The sequence below is a fragment of the Lissotriton vulgaris genome, chromosome 2_2, assembly GCF_964263255.1.
Source record: "Lissotriton vulgaris chromosome 2_2, aLisVul1.2, whole genome shotgun sequence".
In the NCBI taxonomy this organism is placed as follows: Eukaryota; Metazoa; Chordata; class Amphibia; order Caudata; family Salamandridae; genus Lissotriton; species Lissotriton vulgaris.
Window position 1 is genome coordinate 257099869 of NC_141688.1, and position 19894 is coordinate 257119762.

Sequence of the window (19894 nt, forward strand, 5' to 3'; positions counted from 1 at the left end):
TTTATTTTTTATTTTTTATTTTTTAAACAATTTTATATATTTTTCTTTTTCTGTTTTTTCTTTTTTTTGGTTTTTTTTGTTAAAAAAAAACAGGAAACAAAACTGCTCAACAGGAACAAACTAAATCAAATAAAAAAAAATACTTTCTGGAGCATTGGTGATGCCTAATCCTTTTTCGATCAGATTGAGACTATGCACTCTATAACAAAGTATTTCATAGCACAAATTGCATCTCATATGGACTTTGCTCAAAAGAGGGTGGACATCTAATGCAGATGTTGAAGGAGATGTTGGTGGTGTTCCGGATGAAGTACTGGGAAGAGCAGGTGGAACTTGTGTTGCAAGAGCTCTAGTTGCAGCCTGCGCGTATTGGTGAGGGTGCTTATTTTTAACATGACGCAACATAGTGTGTATACTAAAAGAATATTTTTTTTGTGAGTTTCCCCTTGATAGCACAGTGTGACAGAGAGTACATATTACTTATCATCTTTTTTTCCCCTCAGGAAAACTGAAGAATTTCCAAATAAATGAGTCCTGCTTCTTCTTGGAAGGTGGCTGTTGTTGAGCCATGTCCACATCAGATTCTGAAGAGGAGGAATTCAGTGCCTGCTGTCTCTCTGCCATCTTTTCTGTAGAAATCTTTGAAGAAAACTCCAAGGCTGGAACAAACAACCCAAACTCCTTCTCCATAGAAACTGAAAGAGATAGTGAGGGAAGTGGCTGTGTTTTTTGAAGATTCTGGAACAGAAACTACTATACACCAATCAAAAGTGTTGTTTTCAAGTCACATGACTTTACTTGCGCGCACTGGTGCGCGACCGTCGCATGAAAATGGCATTTTGCCCGATTTTCGTAAAAGTCTAAAAACATGAAAAGGAGGCAGGGAAGAGACTCCTTGACCCCCTAGGCCTACTCAGGGGGACCCTGAAGGATCCCGAGGTGCAAAAAAAATCTTTTTAAAAAAAAAAACATGTGGAGTGCGCGCACTTTGCGCGTACCCTCGAGGCAGAAGTCACTCAAAAACAATAGTGGAGAACGAGAAAAGGGGCAGGGTAGAGACTCCCTGGCCACCTAGGCCTTCTCAGGGGGTCCCTGAAGGACCCCGAGGAGCAAAAAGAAAATTCAAAAATTAAAATACAATTCAGAGGTGCGCGCACGTTGAAAAAAATCACAAAAAAAATGGAAAATAATAAATTTGAGTGTTTATTGTTGCTTAAAGATGTAGACTATACTGTTCAACTTTAACCACATCTTAAAAATTAGTTGTGCCATTGCATATTACTAGAAACACTCAATCTATTATAATATACAAAGGCAGTTTGTGAAAAAAATATATGACAAATATAAAAATTGATACTGAAATTAGCATGTTAAAAACTTTGGAAATTCACTGAAAAAACCATATGTTTCGGACCTGATATAGTTAGAAATTAGTATATAAAAAAACCTTACAAATTCACTGAAAAAACCATAGGTTTAACATACGTTACAGTTACACATTAGCATTTAAAAAACCTTGCAGATTCACAGAAAAAAACGTAAGTTTCACACACGTTATAGTTAGGAATTAGCATTTAAAAAACCTTGGAAATTCACTGAAAATAAAAGGTTTGACACACGTTAAAGTTAGAAATTAACATTTAAAACACCTTGCAAATTCATTGAAAAAACCATAGGTTTGACACACGTTATAGTTAGAAATTAGCATTTAAAAAACCTTTGAATTCACTGAAAAAACCATAGGTTACACACACATTTTAGTTAAGAATTAGCATTTAAAAAACCTTGCAAATTCACTGAAAAAAACATAGGTTTTACACAAGTTATAGTTAGCTGGTCATTTTACTCATACAAAACCATTGAAATTCCCCCGTTATAGTTAATTGTACTCACTATAACTCGCGCGCCCGCAATCCACTGCTTATGATGTCACATATTACATCATTCATCTCAAAGTCAGTGACATCACTGATGCTATCTCAAATGACATCACTGATGACATCACTGATGACATCAAATACACCTCATCACACACTAGAATAATCTTTCATCACTCACTGTAAAATAGAAAGTGCCATATTTGAAACCATTGCCACAGCAATAGAAATTTCTAAACACCCACTCAGTTATTCATAGAACTATACACACAACCAATCACTTACCAATAGATTCAGTGTTATATGCAGTGAATAATCAACAGAGCACTATCAAATATACTTATACGCCTATTTCAACATTACACACCAGCACATATTGTATTCACTTACAAATACATCCTCCTGACTTACGCAAACAATTGATTATACTTACAGTTACTCACCTACACACGTATACAAACACTTCATCTATTTATATAGATAGTAACTCCCACTTAGTGTGTTATAAAATCACTATTACAAGTATACAGTTATCCATATAGTGACTCATACAATCACTAAGTCTTAGGCACATTTAATTAGATATTACTGTCGCATACACTGCCTTTTTTTCAAGTTTAATGGCGATGTACCAATGAGAGAAATATTTCATCACCAACACACCCATAAACATATACACTCACTGAAACATCTGTTATAACATATAGTCTTATCCTCATATACCTACTGAATGAACTATTCACAGATTTTTGGGCAATCACACACCCCCCACCAAACCACATAGACATTCATTTACCCATACAAATACTCAGTTAAGAAACCAATAACAAATATAGTCTTTAACATAAAAATTAAGTCAAAGCAATAAATACTTTCACACAGTTTAGTAACTGCACATTATATATAGTGAGACTCCACAAATAAGTCAAGGAAACAATCACTGATATTGTTACTAAATCCACCATTCACACATTTATATATATATATATATATATATATATATATCTATATATATCTATATATATCTATATATATCTATATATATATATATATATATATATATATATATATATATATATATATATATATAGATATATATATATATAGATATATATAGATATATATATATATATATACTCATACTTCAATGCAAAGTAGTGAATTCATAATACATATTTAAATATCAAAACAAACCACATTCACTGGAACCAAACACTTACCTGCATCTTGCCGCCACCGCCACGAGAGTCATTTGGGCAGTAACCAGCGGGCGAAGGAGCGCAGACATCGCCGCCGCCACCGCCAAGAGTCCCTGGACACCGGACTCCGCGCCGCCGCTCCGGGAGACCACAAATCCCGGCAGGCCTCGCGGCGGCGCGTGTGCAGTGACGCGGGTCGTCGCGCACCAGAGGGCGCCAGAGCCCTAGAAAGGGAGGAGAGCCCCCGCGTCGCGGGACGCGAGCGGGACGCCCGGGGCTAAGCCCGGGCAAAGGGCGGGCCCTCTTCGGCCCTCAGAGGCCCGAGGAGCCTGGCCTGTGCCAGACACCCTGCCCGGTTGCGACCAGCCAAAGGACACCGAGACTGCATAACTGTAAGTTGGCTGCCACACATAATTGAACTCCAGTTGCACGGGGTTTGGTTCTGGTAATTGATAATAAGCTTTATTCACCCGCTTAGTGTGCCATTTACTGGACCTGTCATGAATCACCCAGAAACTTGAAGTATGGCTGCAGCTGGGGCAAAGAAACTAACTGGCACCCTAGATGATTTTATAGTGCGCACGCATGCCCTTATTGATGAAGGGATCATACTGATGGATAGAAGGGTGTCCCAAGACCTAGCCATGGCAAAGCGTTCCTCTCTGGGTCATATTGCACAAGCTTGTACACCTAATAATGTATCTGTCCCAAAGTCACTCGTAATGGTAGACAAAGACCAGGGTAGCGACTTACCTGCCTCACAGGAAGGCCTGGAGGCAACCCCAAATCTTTCCTTGTTACTGGAAAATGGCCCTGTGGCAACAGAAAATGAAACCACAGTTAGTACCCTAATTGAAAGGGGGAGGAAGGAGGGGGCAATCCCTAAACTAAAGAGTATTAAACAAAAGCCGATTAAAACTACTACTCGCAAAGGGAAAAAAGCCCAGACTGGTAAGACTCATGACCCAATCCAGCCGGATCCCACCCTATTAAATGTATGCACAAATCCAGACGCTCACACTAATATTAATGGTGCCGCGGGTGGGCCTCGGGTAAGTGTGGGCATAACATTAAGTTTGCCAGATGAAACTATCTTGGATAGCAGCTTGGAGGGGATTTTGGAACTAAGTGGGGTAGTTGATAATCAAGCTGGAGGGAACAAGGACAGCAGTAGCCTAAGCATGGTTAATAATAACATCTTTGCAATGCTAAAAATTCTCTTAGAACCTATTGAGGTTAGGCTACGATGTCTGGAAACAATATTGACCAATATCCATAAAGATATCAGTGCCCCTAGCTTTAATTTGAACAAAAAAGTTCCTGAAAAAAAACTAACTACGAATAGACCACCCACAGCTGCTAAAAGCGATGGTAATACCAATCTATCTTTAAAACCTACCTCTAATCCACCTCCAAAACCCACCACTAACCCACCCCCAAAATCTATACCAACACCTAAAAATCCTACCGTAACTGACAAAACAGCGCCACCCACGTAAATTCCTAAGGATAAAGTTAATGAAGAAAAGAGGGAGACACGCAGAAACATACATTTACCACCAGAAGCCTCAACATATGTTGTGGTTCTTACTGGAGTCCCCCAACCTGCGGATAAATCATATGAAAATAACGGGGGACTAGTAAATAAAACAATTCATTGGCTAAATGATAACTACCCTCTCCCCCCGGCCTTCAAAAGCAATATCCTTATGGTTGAAAGGGCTCCTTGGGTGGGGTATAATAATAATAAAAAAAGGACACAAGGTGACTGCGTGGTAATAACATTTGAGAATCCCCGCACCGCAGAATTTATTACATCGAGGCCCCCAAGAAATTACGGTTTGTCTGTTGTGGCTAGGCCATTATCCTATTTTTACCCGGAGGGTGAACAACCGGATAATAGGTGGAGTTGGATCAGGGAAAATCGACACCATGGTGGTAATACTGGTCAGTTCTCTGATAATAACTACCACAATACACAGTGGAATGGGAGGCATGATGATGGCTGGAACACTGTGAAACACAAAGGTAGGCCTCCTTATTTTCATCCACAGGGCTATGATCCAGGATGGATAGGCAATGTGCAAATTCCCCCGTTTTTCCCATGTTATAATCGGTTTGACTGCTTGGAAGCAGTGGACTGACTCCCCAAGATCAAGGAAGATGACCGGCTACCTATTAATCCCGTAGACCTGGATTCTACAAGTTGTCTGGGGTATGAGGAAACCTCAGAAATACAGGGGGGGAATGAGCACATACAAGGGAGCCAGGTCAACAGATTAGGGGATACTGTAGATATGTCTTCTGTAGATAAAGATTCCTGTACGGTATTATTTTGGAACGTGGCTGGGTTAAAACAAAAGATTACAAATCCAAGCTGGGATGAGGCCATTACCGACGTGGGAATACTAGCCCTTCAAGAAACTTGGGCCACCACGCCGATACACCTTAATGGCTACAAGACTTACTTTACCCCTGCGGTGGGCGGAGTATACGGAAGACCCAAGGGGGGGTTGATTGTATACATATCTAATCTTTTAGTATATGATAAAATTGCTTTTTCTCCTGGATCCAGTTACTACCAAAAAATTGTGATATATACAAGGAAGGGTCCATAGATGGTTCTTTTTAATTTCTATAATAACTGTTCAGATAGCATGATTAAGGACGTACTTGATACACTAGCCCTAGAAATGCAAGATGAACTTGACAAGAGTAAGAGGACTGAAGTTATGTTATTATGGGGGGGTGATTTTAATTGTACTCTCTGCAAAAAGGGTCAAAAGGGTATTTGTGGTTTAATGCTGGAACAAGACGTCAATTTGACGCATTTTGAACACACCCTATTAGGCGACTCATTGAATGAAATGATTTTTAACTTTAATCTTGGCTTTGTAAACGAATTAGCACACCACACAACGACGTTTGTCCCAACCTTTGTCGGGCGGGGTGCTTCAACCATTATTGATTTTAGCTTATGCACACTTAGCTCTGCGAACAGATTGATTAGAGCAAACATCATGGATCTACCATTGAGTGATCATCTGCCACAGGTATTAAAAATGGAAAACCTATTTGCCGTAGCTGATATTAGAGAATGTCAGAACCAAATGGTCCAGGACGTGAGGTTGGGTGCTCAAAATGGTTACAACCTTAAATGGAGCAGACTGGTCCCAGATGATTTCCTGTATAAAATATTGACTAACTGCATGAGTAGCTTTTCCATCTGTTTAGATGAATACGCAGAGAAATGTGAAATAATAACCCATTTTAGCATTATTTCTAGTAAAATTAAGGAAGCATTGTGGGTTAATAGGAAAAATTCCCTAAAGTCCAATAGGAAATGGTTTGATAGGAAGTGCACTAGAGCTTTAACAAAGCTTAGATATGCAATCCATAACATACCAAAGGACGTAAACCAAATTAGAATTGCAAGGAAGGACTATAACCTAGCATTGAGGGACAGGAAGGCCTCGATTAAAAGGGAGGCTTGGGATAACCTATGCGATGCATCAAAATCGAAGGATCCGGCTGCTTTTTGGAGGGTCATTAACACCCCCCTCTTATATGAACAAAAAGCACGCATGGAAATTGCCATCTCAGAAGATGAGTGGGTGGCTCATTTTTCCTCCCTTTATATGGCTGTGGAACTAACCTCTGAAACAGGCCAGGAGATGGGGTTGCTAAACTTAGACACATCTAGAACCTTGACTGTAACCCTTCCTGAAGTTACAGCAAGCCTAATGGCGACTAAGGGGGGCAAAGCAGCAGGACCAGACGGTATACCAGCTGACCTCTATAAGGCTAACATCGAATTATGGGGGCCACTGTTAGTTCAGCTCTTTAATGCCGTTCTGGCAAATAGCCCAATACCTACCTGGTTTACATCAGTAATAGTCCCAATATTCAAGAAAGGGGACAGGCTAAGTTGTACATGCTATAGGCCAATTTCCTTATTGGACTCTTCTATAAAAATTCTGGGAAGAGTGATTTTAGCTAAACTGCAAAGCTGGGCCGAGGATAATGGGGTGTTAAGTGACTTTCAAGTTGGGTTCCAAAAGGGTCTAGGGACCATAGAGCAAGGTTTGAATCTCTTCACCTTGCAACAGAAGTATATAAAGGTCAAAAAACAACGTCTATACCTCACATTTGTTGATCTATCATCAGCTTTTGACTGTGTGTCACACATTAAGTTATGGTCAATTATGGCTGACTTGGGGGTAGACAATGCCATTATATGTTTTCTGAGAGAGCTGTATTCTGGGGCCACTGCTAGTGTCAGATATGGGAATAATGGTGAATGCAGCAGACAATTTGGGATCGGTCGGGGTGTGCGCCAAGGGTGCGTCCTAGCCCCCTTTCTATTTCTGTTGTACATAAATGGAATGGAGAAGCATCTCGTGCAGGAGGGCAGGGACATGCCCATGGTGAGAGGTAGGCCTGTCCCTGCACTGATGTACGCTGACGATGCTGTCCTAATGGCACGCACCCCAATGGCTTTACAAAGTTTGGTTACAGCCTTCAACACCTTCATGCTTGACTTAGATTTGAAAATCAATTGTTCTAAAACTTTATCTATGTACTGCGGGTCCAGAACAAACAAGCATGCGAAGCAAATCTTTGTAAACTCCAATCCCTTAGAAAGGGCCCCCACCTTCCCTTATCTGGGGATATTGTTCCATGAAAGTGGCTCATGGACCACAGCAATTCATGCTAGATCTCTGTTATTCTCTAAGACCATTATGGCCCTAAAATGTTTTATGAAAAAATTAGGTAAAAAACCCATAAAAGAGATTTTAACTGTTTATAATGCGACCTGTATATCTGTAGCCATCTACGGGGCAGGATTATGGGGTTATTCAAACATCACTTCAATCCAAATCCTGGAAAATAAGTTTTTATGTCACATTCTGTCTGTACCCCAAAGTACTGCAACAATGATATGCCATGCTGAATTGGGAATATCTTATGTCACTGACACTATCAGAATTCAGCCAGTCCTTCTTTGGCATAGGGTTTGGACAAATGAAGAATGTGTTGTCAATCGGGCTATTTTAAAGGACATCATGGTATTGGACAATATCAGGGATTACAAATGGATAGGCTATGTCAGAGACTTTCTTGAAAAAATAAGCTGCCCCCAATACTTTGAGGATCCACAATCAATGGAATACATATCCAGAAGAGATTTGAAAAATTTGTGTATGACCCACCTCAAGGAAAAGAGAAATATAGAGGAGGCGAGAAAAAAGACTGTTTCTGCCCACCAGGATATCATACGTGGAGAGAATTTGCAGCCATATCTTTCATTGTATATGTCCAATCATGAACGGTACCTTTTGACCCGATTTAGATTGAATATAGTCTTCAGGACATTATCATTCCCCGTGATGAATTGTTGGTTGAAGGATTTATGTTTTTGTCCATGTGATGATGTTTCCCAACAATCGGATATACATATTTTATTTTTCTGTAAATTTTATACCTTTCCCCGAAAGAAACTTATCATCCCTATCCTTAAAGATTTAAACGTATACAGATGTCGCCTAGCGTTCACAGAGTGCCAGAAAATGGATACTGTTTTTATGGTCGCCTCAATTGCAGAATTTTTAAAATTAGTTTTTAAGTGTCGTAAATCAATTCAAATGGATTGATTACTTTTATTGTATATATGAATCTAATCTTGCTGTTATGGATTTAATTTTGTTGTTTTTCTCTTTTGTGATTTTAAAGGTAAAATATTTACTCTACCTCTTGTAAATTGCACCTTACATGCTACTTTTATGGTTACCTTGTTTTTTAACCGAATAAAGTATTTTTGAATCTTGAATCTTGAATCTCATTCACTGGATAATGTCATCAGTGATGTCATTTGAGATGTCATCAGTGATGTCATCAGTGACCATGTCATGAATGAAGTAATATGTGACATCATCAGCAGTGGATTGCGGGCGCGCAAGTTATAGTAAGTACAATGACCAGCTAACTATAACTGGTGTAAAACCTATGTTTTTTTCAGTGAATTTGCAATGTTTTTTAAATGCTAATTCCTAACTATACCGTGTTTGAAACCTATGTTTTTTTCAGTGAATATATATATATATATATATATATATATATATATATATATATATATATATATATATATATCTATATATATATATATATATATATATATATATATATATATATATATATATAGATATATATATATATATATATATATATATATATATTCACTGAAAAAAACATAGGTTATAGACCATATATAGTTAGGAATTAGCATTTACAAAACCTTGAAAATTCACTGAAAAAAACATAGGTTATAGACCATATATAGTTAGGAATTAGCATTTACAAAACCTTATTTTACTCACACAAAACCATTGAAATTCGCATATATAGTTAGTTGCACTAACTATATATCGCGCACCCGCAATCCACTGCTGATCATGTCACATATTACATCATTCATGACATGGTCAGTGACATCACTGATGAGATCTCAAATGACATCACTGATGCATCACTGATGACATCTCAAATGACATCACTGATGACATCACTGATGACATCTCAAATGACATCACTGATGACATCACTAATGACATCTCATTTGACATTACTGATCACATCACTGATAACATCATTCATGTGATTATACGATGAACCTCTTCAGACTCTAATATAACCTTAGATACACTCAGTGTAAACAGACACTCACAGACTGTCACTCATCCATGGAGTTACTCACACACCTAGTCAGTCATGCAAAGAATCAATCACACCTCCATTTCCTCAACTATACAGTTATACACCCCTTACTTATTCAAACATATACTAACACATATTTACTCTCTTATACAATCCCTGATACAAGTTCACAATGATCCATACAGCCACTCACACTTTCACTGGCTCTTATGCACAGTTATTTATATATGTCAACTCTCACATGTACTGTGTTTTACATATGTACTTACTTTGACATGTAGCACTGATATATCCATTCAATCACCAATACACTCATGCACACAGTCAACCGCCCATACAGCTGTTTCCACATGCACTTTTGAACCCATACATCTAGTGAATCAACTGCTCACACATCTATGCACAGAGTCATACATCTCCCAGCCACCCACACACACACTCAGTCTTCCATACAAATACTTGGGCAACCAATCAATAACCCATATAGTTACTCATATAACTACTGATCAACACATGCAGCAGTTTACAGAACAACAGACATAATGATGCACAAATTAAGACAGTTTAGTCACTAACCCATGCACTAAGTGAGACACATTTAATCACTCACTCATACAGTCAGTCATGCACCTACTAAATCCTTCATCCAGACACTTATACATCCACTCATTCTGCAATATCTAAGACATATTTTAACTTTACAGAAAAATACAGTCACTGGATGTTGTCATCAGTGATGTCATCAGTGATGTCATTTGAGATGTCATCAGTGATGTCATCAGTGATGTCACTGACCATGTCATGAATGATGTAATATGTGACATGATCAGCAGTGGATTGCGGGCGCGCAATATATAGTTAGTGCAACTAACTATATATGTGAATTTCAATGGTTTTGTGTGAGTAAAATAAGGTTTTGTAAATGCTAATTCCTAACTATATATGGTCTATAACCTATGGTTTTTTCAGTGAATTTCAATGTTTTTTTAATAGCAAATATCAAAAGCTGTAAAATGTATTCTTATTTTAAAGGAAAAATATATTTTATATGTATTTAATATAATTTTTTTATGTATATACATTTTTTGAGGGAACATATTTATCAACTATCATGCTGAAGAAGAGTGTGGGGAAAAAAAAACAAAGAGGAGGACTAAGAGGAAAGAACAATCAGTTCAAAAATACAATTGCTTTAAAGCATGAAGTGCTTTTCCACACATTTACATTTAAATAACCCATATTAGAACATACAAAATATCTACAGAGGAGACGGTGTACATTGAATTTTAGACTCTTCATTGGTACCTACATGTTGGTACTTACATCACCCACACAACACAACAGCTCTATTCAGAGCTACCCTAACTCAAAGCACTCTAAAATATTATTTTACTATTTCCCTTGGTTTTCCCCTTGTTATGCTTTCTGGAACGCTACCCGGTGTGTGGACAGGGCGCTAACCGTGCAAAAATTTGAAAAAAAAGGTTGTTTTTTTTTACATATATGGGCCTCCTCAGCCACCCTCAGAAAAACTAGGGGGTCAGGATATGTCTCCCGTGCCCCCTTATACCCATTCCCAACATTATTTATCCTCCATCTTGTGACTAAATTCGTCCGAAACACAAGATGGCGGACTCCCGTTACGCTACCGGTGAGCTACCCGGTTCGCGTACGGGGTAGCGCTTCCACCGCGAAAAATCGAAAAAAAAATTCGACATCAATCGTAGGGGGTCAGGAGGGGTCTACCTTGCCCCCTTTCATTCATTTCTCCCTTCGTTTATTTCCACCTCTTGTCTCTCGATCCTACCGATAGACAAGATGGCGGCCACTCCGGACTGTTTAGAATGTTGACAGTCACCGGAGAGCCAATCCGCTTCTCCTCGCGAAGTTCCGTTACGTGCCTGGTACGCGAACCGGGGCGCTAACCGGGACGCTGTCACAGATATATATATTTTTTTGAACGTTAATTTCTCAAAATCCACTTGAGCACATATCTTGAGACATAGCAAAGGCACATCGGGCAAACAGTCTCTACAATTTTGCCAAGTTTCATAGAAATCCATTCAGCCGTTCTAGCTAAAAGTAAGTCCAACCGCCCTATGGAAAACTCAATGTTAAAAACACGTTTTGGGACCCCCCTTTTTTCTCGGCCCCCGCTTGACGAAACCCCCCCCCCCAAACTTTCAGGGGACGCTCAGAAACAAAATGTGCCATTTTCTTGAAAATGTCAGCCAATGCCGTCCATCAACGCCAAAGTTATTCAACATAGAATTTTCAGAAATCCCTATTAAAAAAAGTCCTAACTATATATACCTACTGGCGACCGCCAGTAGGTAATACATATATATATATATATATATATATATATATATATATATATATATATATATATATATATATATATATATATATATATATATATATATATAACATTTCTATGGCAAAATGAAACCCCTCATTTTGTTCCTTTTCAAATTAAATGTATTAAGTGTTACCACTTTATTCCAATCAAGATGACTTTAGGTGTGCCATACTTTTGTCATAAGTAAGACTGTTAGCGTTCTAGTTGTTCTTTTGAACACTCTAGGACATTCTGTCATTGGGCTATAGTTGGGCTACATCTGGCTGATATTTGGGATACATTTGGGCTCTTTTGTCTCTGGTGGCCATCTTGGGAGACTGCATATCACAATTTTTTTAATGAAATATAAGAGGATTTGAGAAGTCATTCAAAATGTGCCCTAATTTTTCTTTCTTCAGCACTAATCATAATTTATATGGCAAAATGAACCCCCTCATTTTGTTCCTTTGCTAATTAAATGTTTTAAGTGTTAAAACGTTATTCCAATCAAGATGACTTCAGGAGTGCCATACTTTTGTCATAAGTAAGACTGTTAGCGCTCTAGTTGTTCTTTAGAACACTCTGGGACATTCTGTCACTGGGCTATAGTTGGGCTACATCTGGCTGATATTTGGGCAGCATTTGTTTTTTTTGTCTCTGGTGGCCATCTTTGGGCTACATTGGGCTACATTCGGCTGCATATGGGCTCTAACATATATATAGCCCAATGTAGCCCAATATATATTTTTTAAAAATGTTAATTTTTGTAAAAACCACTGGAGCATATATCTTGAGACATAGCAAAGGCACATCGGGCTACCAGTCCCTACAATTTTGCCAAGTTTTGTGGAAATCCATTCAGCCGTTCTAGCTAAAAGTGAGTCCAACCGCCCTATGGAAAACTCAATATTAAAAACACGTTTTGGGACCCCCCCTTTTTTCTCGGCCCCCGCTTGACGAACCCCCCCCCAAACTTTCAGGGGACGCTCAGAAACAAAATGTGCCATTTTCCTGAAAATTTCAGCCAATTCCGTCCATCAACGCCAAAGTTATTCAACATAGAATTTTCAGAAATCCCTATTCAAAAAAATCCTAACTATATATAGCTACTGGCGACCGCCAGTAGGTAATATATATATACATATATAATTATATTATATTGACTGAAAAAACATAGGTTTCGGTCACGTTATAGTTAGGTCTTAGCATTTAAAAAACCTTAGAAATGCAATGAAAAAAACATAGGTTTCACCTATGTTATAGTTAGCTGGACATTTCTCTCATACAAAACCATTGAAATTCCTCCGTTCTAGTTAGTTCAGCTAACTATAACTCGTGCGCCCGCAATGCACTACTGATGATGTCACAATGTGGTTTGATTTGATATTTAAATATGTATTATAATAAATATGTATTATAAATACCATATTATAAATGAGCTTAATAATACGGCCTTCTTATTTCCCATAGAAGCCCATGTTAACACCAGAACATAGTCTTCTATGGGAATTTACAAGGACGTATTATGAAGCCCACCCTCCCAACAGTAATAAAAAACTCCAGACAATGCAGGTACCCGGAGCTGGAAAGTCATTTTACATATCACTTCCCAGAAATGTAGCGTTCCCTGTGACGTGTACGGGGAAAGAGAGAGAGAGAGCTCAAAACATATATTTTTTTTAAAAAGACCCGAGGGGTAGTTGAGAATGCACCCTTATCTTCTGGCTCCCTGTGGGCCCTTGTTACATTCATAATAAATACATCTTTCATCTATTCTGGTGTCATCTATTACTTCCCACAACAGGGGTGTCGCTCACCGGGACAGCGGGGAGTAGGACCTTAACCCCCGCATACTTCAAAATAAAAGCAGAGGAAGGAGTACCATTCCCCAGTGCTCGGGGCACCTTACAAGCCCCCATTATGTAGAAAAATTACCCCCGTAATTTGCCCCCCCCCGGGACCTAATGAATAAAACGAAATTCTACTTTTTTTTAACCTTTTCCACCGTGTATTAGTAATGCGCGAGTACCCCCCAATTTTTTATTTAAAAAAAAATAAAAATTGAGCCTAAAGATCCATGTACCACCCCCTGACCAAGACTATAGGGTCAGAATGTTTCTACCCTGCCCCCTTTTCTTATTTCTCAACTTTCTTTTACTGTTTTCTTGCGGACTCAGCTCTCCCGACAAACTAGAGGGCTGCCAAATTTCCAGGTTTGGAGTATTGACAGCCAATCAGCATCCAGCTTATAATTCTACGTATTTCCATATGCGTACGCCGTGATATTTCTTTAAAAAATAAAAAATAAAAAATAGAGCCTAAACATCGATATACGACCCCCTGAGCAAGCCTAGAGGGTCAGAATGTCAGGGTCAGAATTTCTCAACTTTGTTTTACTGTTTTCTTGTGATTCGGTTCTAGCGAGCCACAAGTGGCCGCCAACACTTCCTGGTTTCGAGTATTGACAGACAGTTTACAGCCAATCAGCATGCAGCTCGTGCTCGTATTTGAACAGATTTCCGTACGCGTGCTGAACTCCTTCTCTAGATATTGCTATGATTTTACTTGGAATTTTCTCTGAAACTACTGAACGGATTTACACCATTTAACAAAAAGCACAATCTGCGAACAGACCTCTACCTCTCTGCCAAAGTCCGGTTAATTCCGTTCAGCTGTTCGGCCTGTAGCCCTGGCTAAAGGTCCCTATCGAAAATTGCATGGGGGAAACATGTTTTGGGACCCCCCTTTTTTCTCGGCCCCCACTTGCCAAATCATTCCCAAACTTTTAGAGAAGGAGCGGAACCAAGCAGGCCATTTTCTTGGAGAAATTCAAGAAGATTCGTCCACCGGCGCCAAAGTTATTTCAAATAGAATGTTGTGGATTTCCTATGGAGACTTGGTCCTAACTATAACTACCTACTGGCGACTGCCAGTAGGTTATATATATATATGTCTGGGTACACCATGGGGCAGGTAGGATTTACAGGCCTGCCCACGTCAGAAAGGATTCCTATGCTGAGGAGGTTGAAGCGGATGGGGACCAGAGGAAACGCTGCTGCGCTAAAGTGCTCCAGGGTTTTGGGACAGTTCATAGACTTTGGAGCATTATTTTCTTTCCACACCTCATTCCCGCAAATACCTACCAGACTTTGCCACTGCATGCTGGGACTTGTAGGCGTTGTTTACCAGGCAAGCTGCATCCGCCATAGAAGGTGACAGATATCTCTTCTGGCTTGTGCAGCACATTAAAGCGCTTTTGAAGTTTTCCCCTGTTGTGGCCTTTCTCTTTTGTCGAAGGAGGTTCATTGAATAAATTCAGCGCGCTATCCAGTGTCGTGCTTTAAAGGCTCACGCTTCATCAAGAGGCCTTGTTCTTGCTGGATTCAGCTTTTGTGGTTTTTGTTTCTCCGGGGTACCGGAATCAACAGGGCTCACCACCCAGCAGAAGAAGAAGTATGATGGTGCGGATGTCTGTGTACACCACGGGGCAGGTAGGATTTTCTGGCCTGCCCACGTCAGAAAGGATTCGTATGATGAGGAGGTTGAAGCGGATGGAGACCAGAGGAAGCGCCGCTGCGCTAAAGTGCTCCAGGGTTTTGGGATAGTTTATAGACTTTGGAACATTATTTTCTTTCCCCACCTCATTCCCGCAAATACCTACCAGACTTTGCCACTGTATGCTGGGACTTGTAGGCATTATCTACCAGGCAAGCTACAGGAGGCATACACGTTGGGACGGCATTGGCGTGGGAGGAGCTGCGGTCTGTGAACGAGGAAAGGGCAGGACATTTAAACCTCGACTCACGCCCCTACACATGAGCACTTGCACCTGGCGCTGAAGAGGCAGACCACGTTGAAATGCATCCGCCATAGAAGGTGACAGATATCTATTCTGGCTTGTGCAGCACATTAAAGCGCTTTTGAAATGTTCCCCAGTTGTGGCCTTTCTCTTTCATCGAAGGAGGTTCGTTGTGTATATATATATATATATATATATATATATATATATATATATATATATATATATATATATATATATATATATATATATATATATATATATATATATATATATATAAGATAGACTTCTCTGTTTTAGTTATGGATGGAGTTAGGCTTGTCTTGTATGATTAAGAATTAACTTAGGCTCTATCACAAAAAAAAAATTATATTTCTACTTCCAGTCTGATACCATACACTGCCCAAAGATAAAATCACTGTTTAAAAAACCAAACTACCTGGTTGTACTTAAACACAACAGTGCCCTATCTGTACTGTATCTGTACTGATATATTTTTTTTAAATTCATTTTACAGCTCAAAAATGGAAGGCCAGAACAAAACTAACTTGTAAATTGTTGCAGGAAGGAACACAGATACAGACATTGACTCTGAATTCTATGATGAATCACTGGACTTTGAACTTCTGCAATGTGTAGAATCAGTAGATTTCCTAATTGAAAATGAAAAAAATTCTGACAATGAATTATTAGAAGTTCTTTTTAATTTTGAAAACGAATCAGAAAAATAAATTTATATTTAATAATTCAAAAATTGTTTGAGACATTATTCATTTTTATATGTATTTTGTAAACTAGTAGCACATTGATTATAATGTAAAGTCAGACTTTAATTATACTGTGCAACTTTTTTGTGTTACATAGTAAGTTTGCTCATAGTTACTTCATTTCTTCCACTATATTATCTCCAATGTGTATTTAACATCTCTTTATCATCTCCTGCCTCCATGGTGTTTCTGCTTTCCTGACAGACTACGCTATGAATTCCATATACCACAATAACTTCTGAAACACCATGCAAGATATTTACAAAGAAAACGGTGTATTTTTATTTTTAGACTCTGCATTGGTACCTACATGTTGGTACTTAAATAAAAAAATGAAAAAAAAACAAAAAGAACAATCAATAAACATACAATATTTGAACATTCTTTCATCCTATTTTCCCAATATTACGCTTCCCGGACCGCTTCCCGGTGCGCGTACCGAGCGCTCCCCCCGCAAAAAAAACGAAAATATATATATATTTTTTCTACCCTGCGGGGCCCTTTTAAAACCCCCTCATCAAACCTAGGGGGTCAGGGAGGATGTACTCCGCCCCCTTATGCTCATTTCCCCCTTTGTTTTTGCCACATCTTGTGTCTCGATCCTACCGAGACACAAGATGGCGGCCGCTCCGGACTGTTTAGAATGTTCTCAGTCACCGGGGAGCCAATCCGCTTCTCCTCGCGAAGTTCCGTTACGCGTCAGGTACGCGAACCGGAGCGCTAACCGGAGCGCTGTTACAGATATATCTGTTTTTTAAAACGTTAATTTCTCAAAATCCACTGGAGCACATATATTGAGACATAGCAAAGGCACGTCGGGCAAACCATATCTACAATTTTGCCACGTTTCGTGTAAATCCATTCAGCCGTTCGAGCTAAAAGTGATTCCAACCGCCCTATGGAAAAATGAATGGGAAAAATGCGTTTTGGGACCCCCCTTTTTTCTCGGCCCCCCTTTGAAGAACCCCCCCAAATCTGGGGCTGCTCAGAAACAAAATGTGCCATGTTCCTGAAAATTTCAGCCAATTCCGTTCACGAACGCCAAAGTTATTCGACATAGAATTTTCAGAAATCCCATAGGAAAAAAATCCTAACTATATATACCTACTGAAACAATGGAAGGATGAAGGCATGATCAGCCATGATGAATTTACATTTCTACACTGTGACTCGCCCATGTTGCCCACCTTCTACCACTTGCCTAAAATCCACAAGAACACCAAAAGACCACCAGGGAGACCGATTGTGTCGGCAATCGGTAGCCTTTTGGAAAATACCTCACGCTTTATAGACATCTTTTTAGCACCAATTGTGAAGGACTTGCCATCTTACGTAAGAGACATACAGGATTTCTTACGAATCATGGATAACATCACATGGGGCGAGGACATGCTACTAATAACCATGGATGTCGTGAATCTATACACATGCATAGATCACGAACAAGGACTGTGTGCGATCAAATGGTTTTTAGAACAGAAACATTCCAAGTTTCAGGCACACAGCAGTATGATCCTATGTATGATAAGATTCTGTTTGTTTAACAATTACTTTTTGTTTGCAGGCCAGCTATACAAACAAATAAGAGGGACCTCTATGGGATCGTGCTTCTCCCCCAGCTACGCGAATCTTTTCGTGGGCTGGTGGGAGAAGCACGAGGCCTGGGGAGGGAAAAATGAAAAATGGAACCAAAACATACTTATGTGTACCCGTTATATCGACGACCTGTTCATAGTTTGGAGGGGGGACAGGACCTCGGCTGAGGAATATGTCTCAACTCTTAACACGAACAATAATAAGAACCTGAAATTCACCAGTGTCATCAGTAACCAAAGTGTATGTTACCTAGACCTAGAGGTATTTGTGGAAGGGGATCATCTCCACACAAGACTATACAGAAAGCCAACTGCGGGCAATGCTATATTGCATGCAGAAAGCTATCACCCTAGGAGTCTAGTGAAAAATGTACCGTATTGTGAATTTTTAAGACTTAAAAGAAACTGCTCTGAGAGCAAGGACTTCAGAAAAGCACAGGTAGAAGCTAGGGAAAGATTCCAGGCGAGGGGATATTCTCGCAATATCCTAGACCAAGCCAGTGCAAAAGCAGAAACCATCAACAGGAGAGATCTCCTGCTGGTAAATGAGTCTAAAAAATGTGATGATCAGGTCAGAATGATCACGACTTATAACAGCAAGTCGGGAGAATTGGTCCAGTCTTTCAGGAGAAACTGGCACATTCTGCAGACTGACAACATCTTAAAACATGCGTTACAAGACAAACCATTAGTAACCTACAGAAAGTGCCAGTCCCTGTCGGACTATCTGGTTCACAGCCACTATTCCCCTGAGTGAATAATCAAACCTGTGAGCCAAGTGGTTGGTTTCTATCCCTGTTTGCGTTGCAAGGCATGCAAATTCAGTAAAAAGGTGAAGGAGTACCCATGTAGATCAGGGGAAGACAGACCGAGCAGAAAGATCTTGAAACATCTGAACTGTAATTCGGAATACACAGTCTACTGCTTGGTATGTCCGTGTAAAAAACGGTACATAGGAAGCACCATAAAACCGGCTAAGATGAGGGTCTTGGAACACATGAGGGCTATTGTGAACAATGATAAAACCTATCCAATAGCCCGGAACTTTGCGGAACAACACCAAAGCAATAGAGACCTCCTGATGTACTACTTTATAGATCAGGTTCCGAAACTGAAAGAGGGGGGAATAGGGAGAAGGCCCTCAGAGTAATGGAATCAAAGTACATCCTTGACCTTAAGACGATGACACCTTGGGGTCTCAACAACGATGCTGAGATGTGGGTGCACCTATGATAAAAACCTGATATAATATTCCACCGAATGTACGGATGCATGGGATGAAGTACTCAACAACCTAAAAAAGATAGATCGAAAATCCAGCCTATTGAATTTGACAAATGCCTATATTTTTAGCACATGTTGAGAAATATGTTGAATGCATAACGGTACCAAGAACGAGAGAGTAAGAAGGGAAAGTGTGGAAAACCGATAGCCCATACAGGGCAGAATAACTGAGTAATTAGCTTTGCCCAACATCACCTAATACCTTTACAAGAGGCATAATTTATGAGGAACAAAAATATTCATGTATTTGGGAATTATGAGAGTCTTGTAAATATGGGACAATAGCTATAATGATTTTTTTGTAAATATCGGATCTGC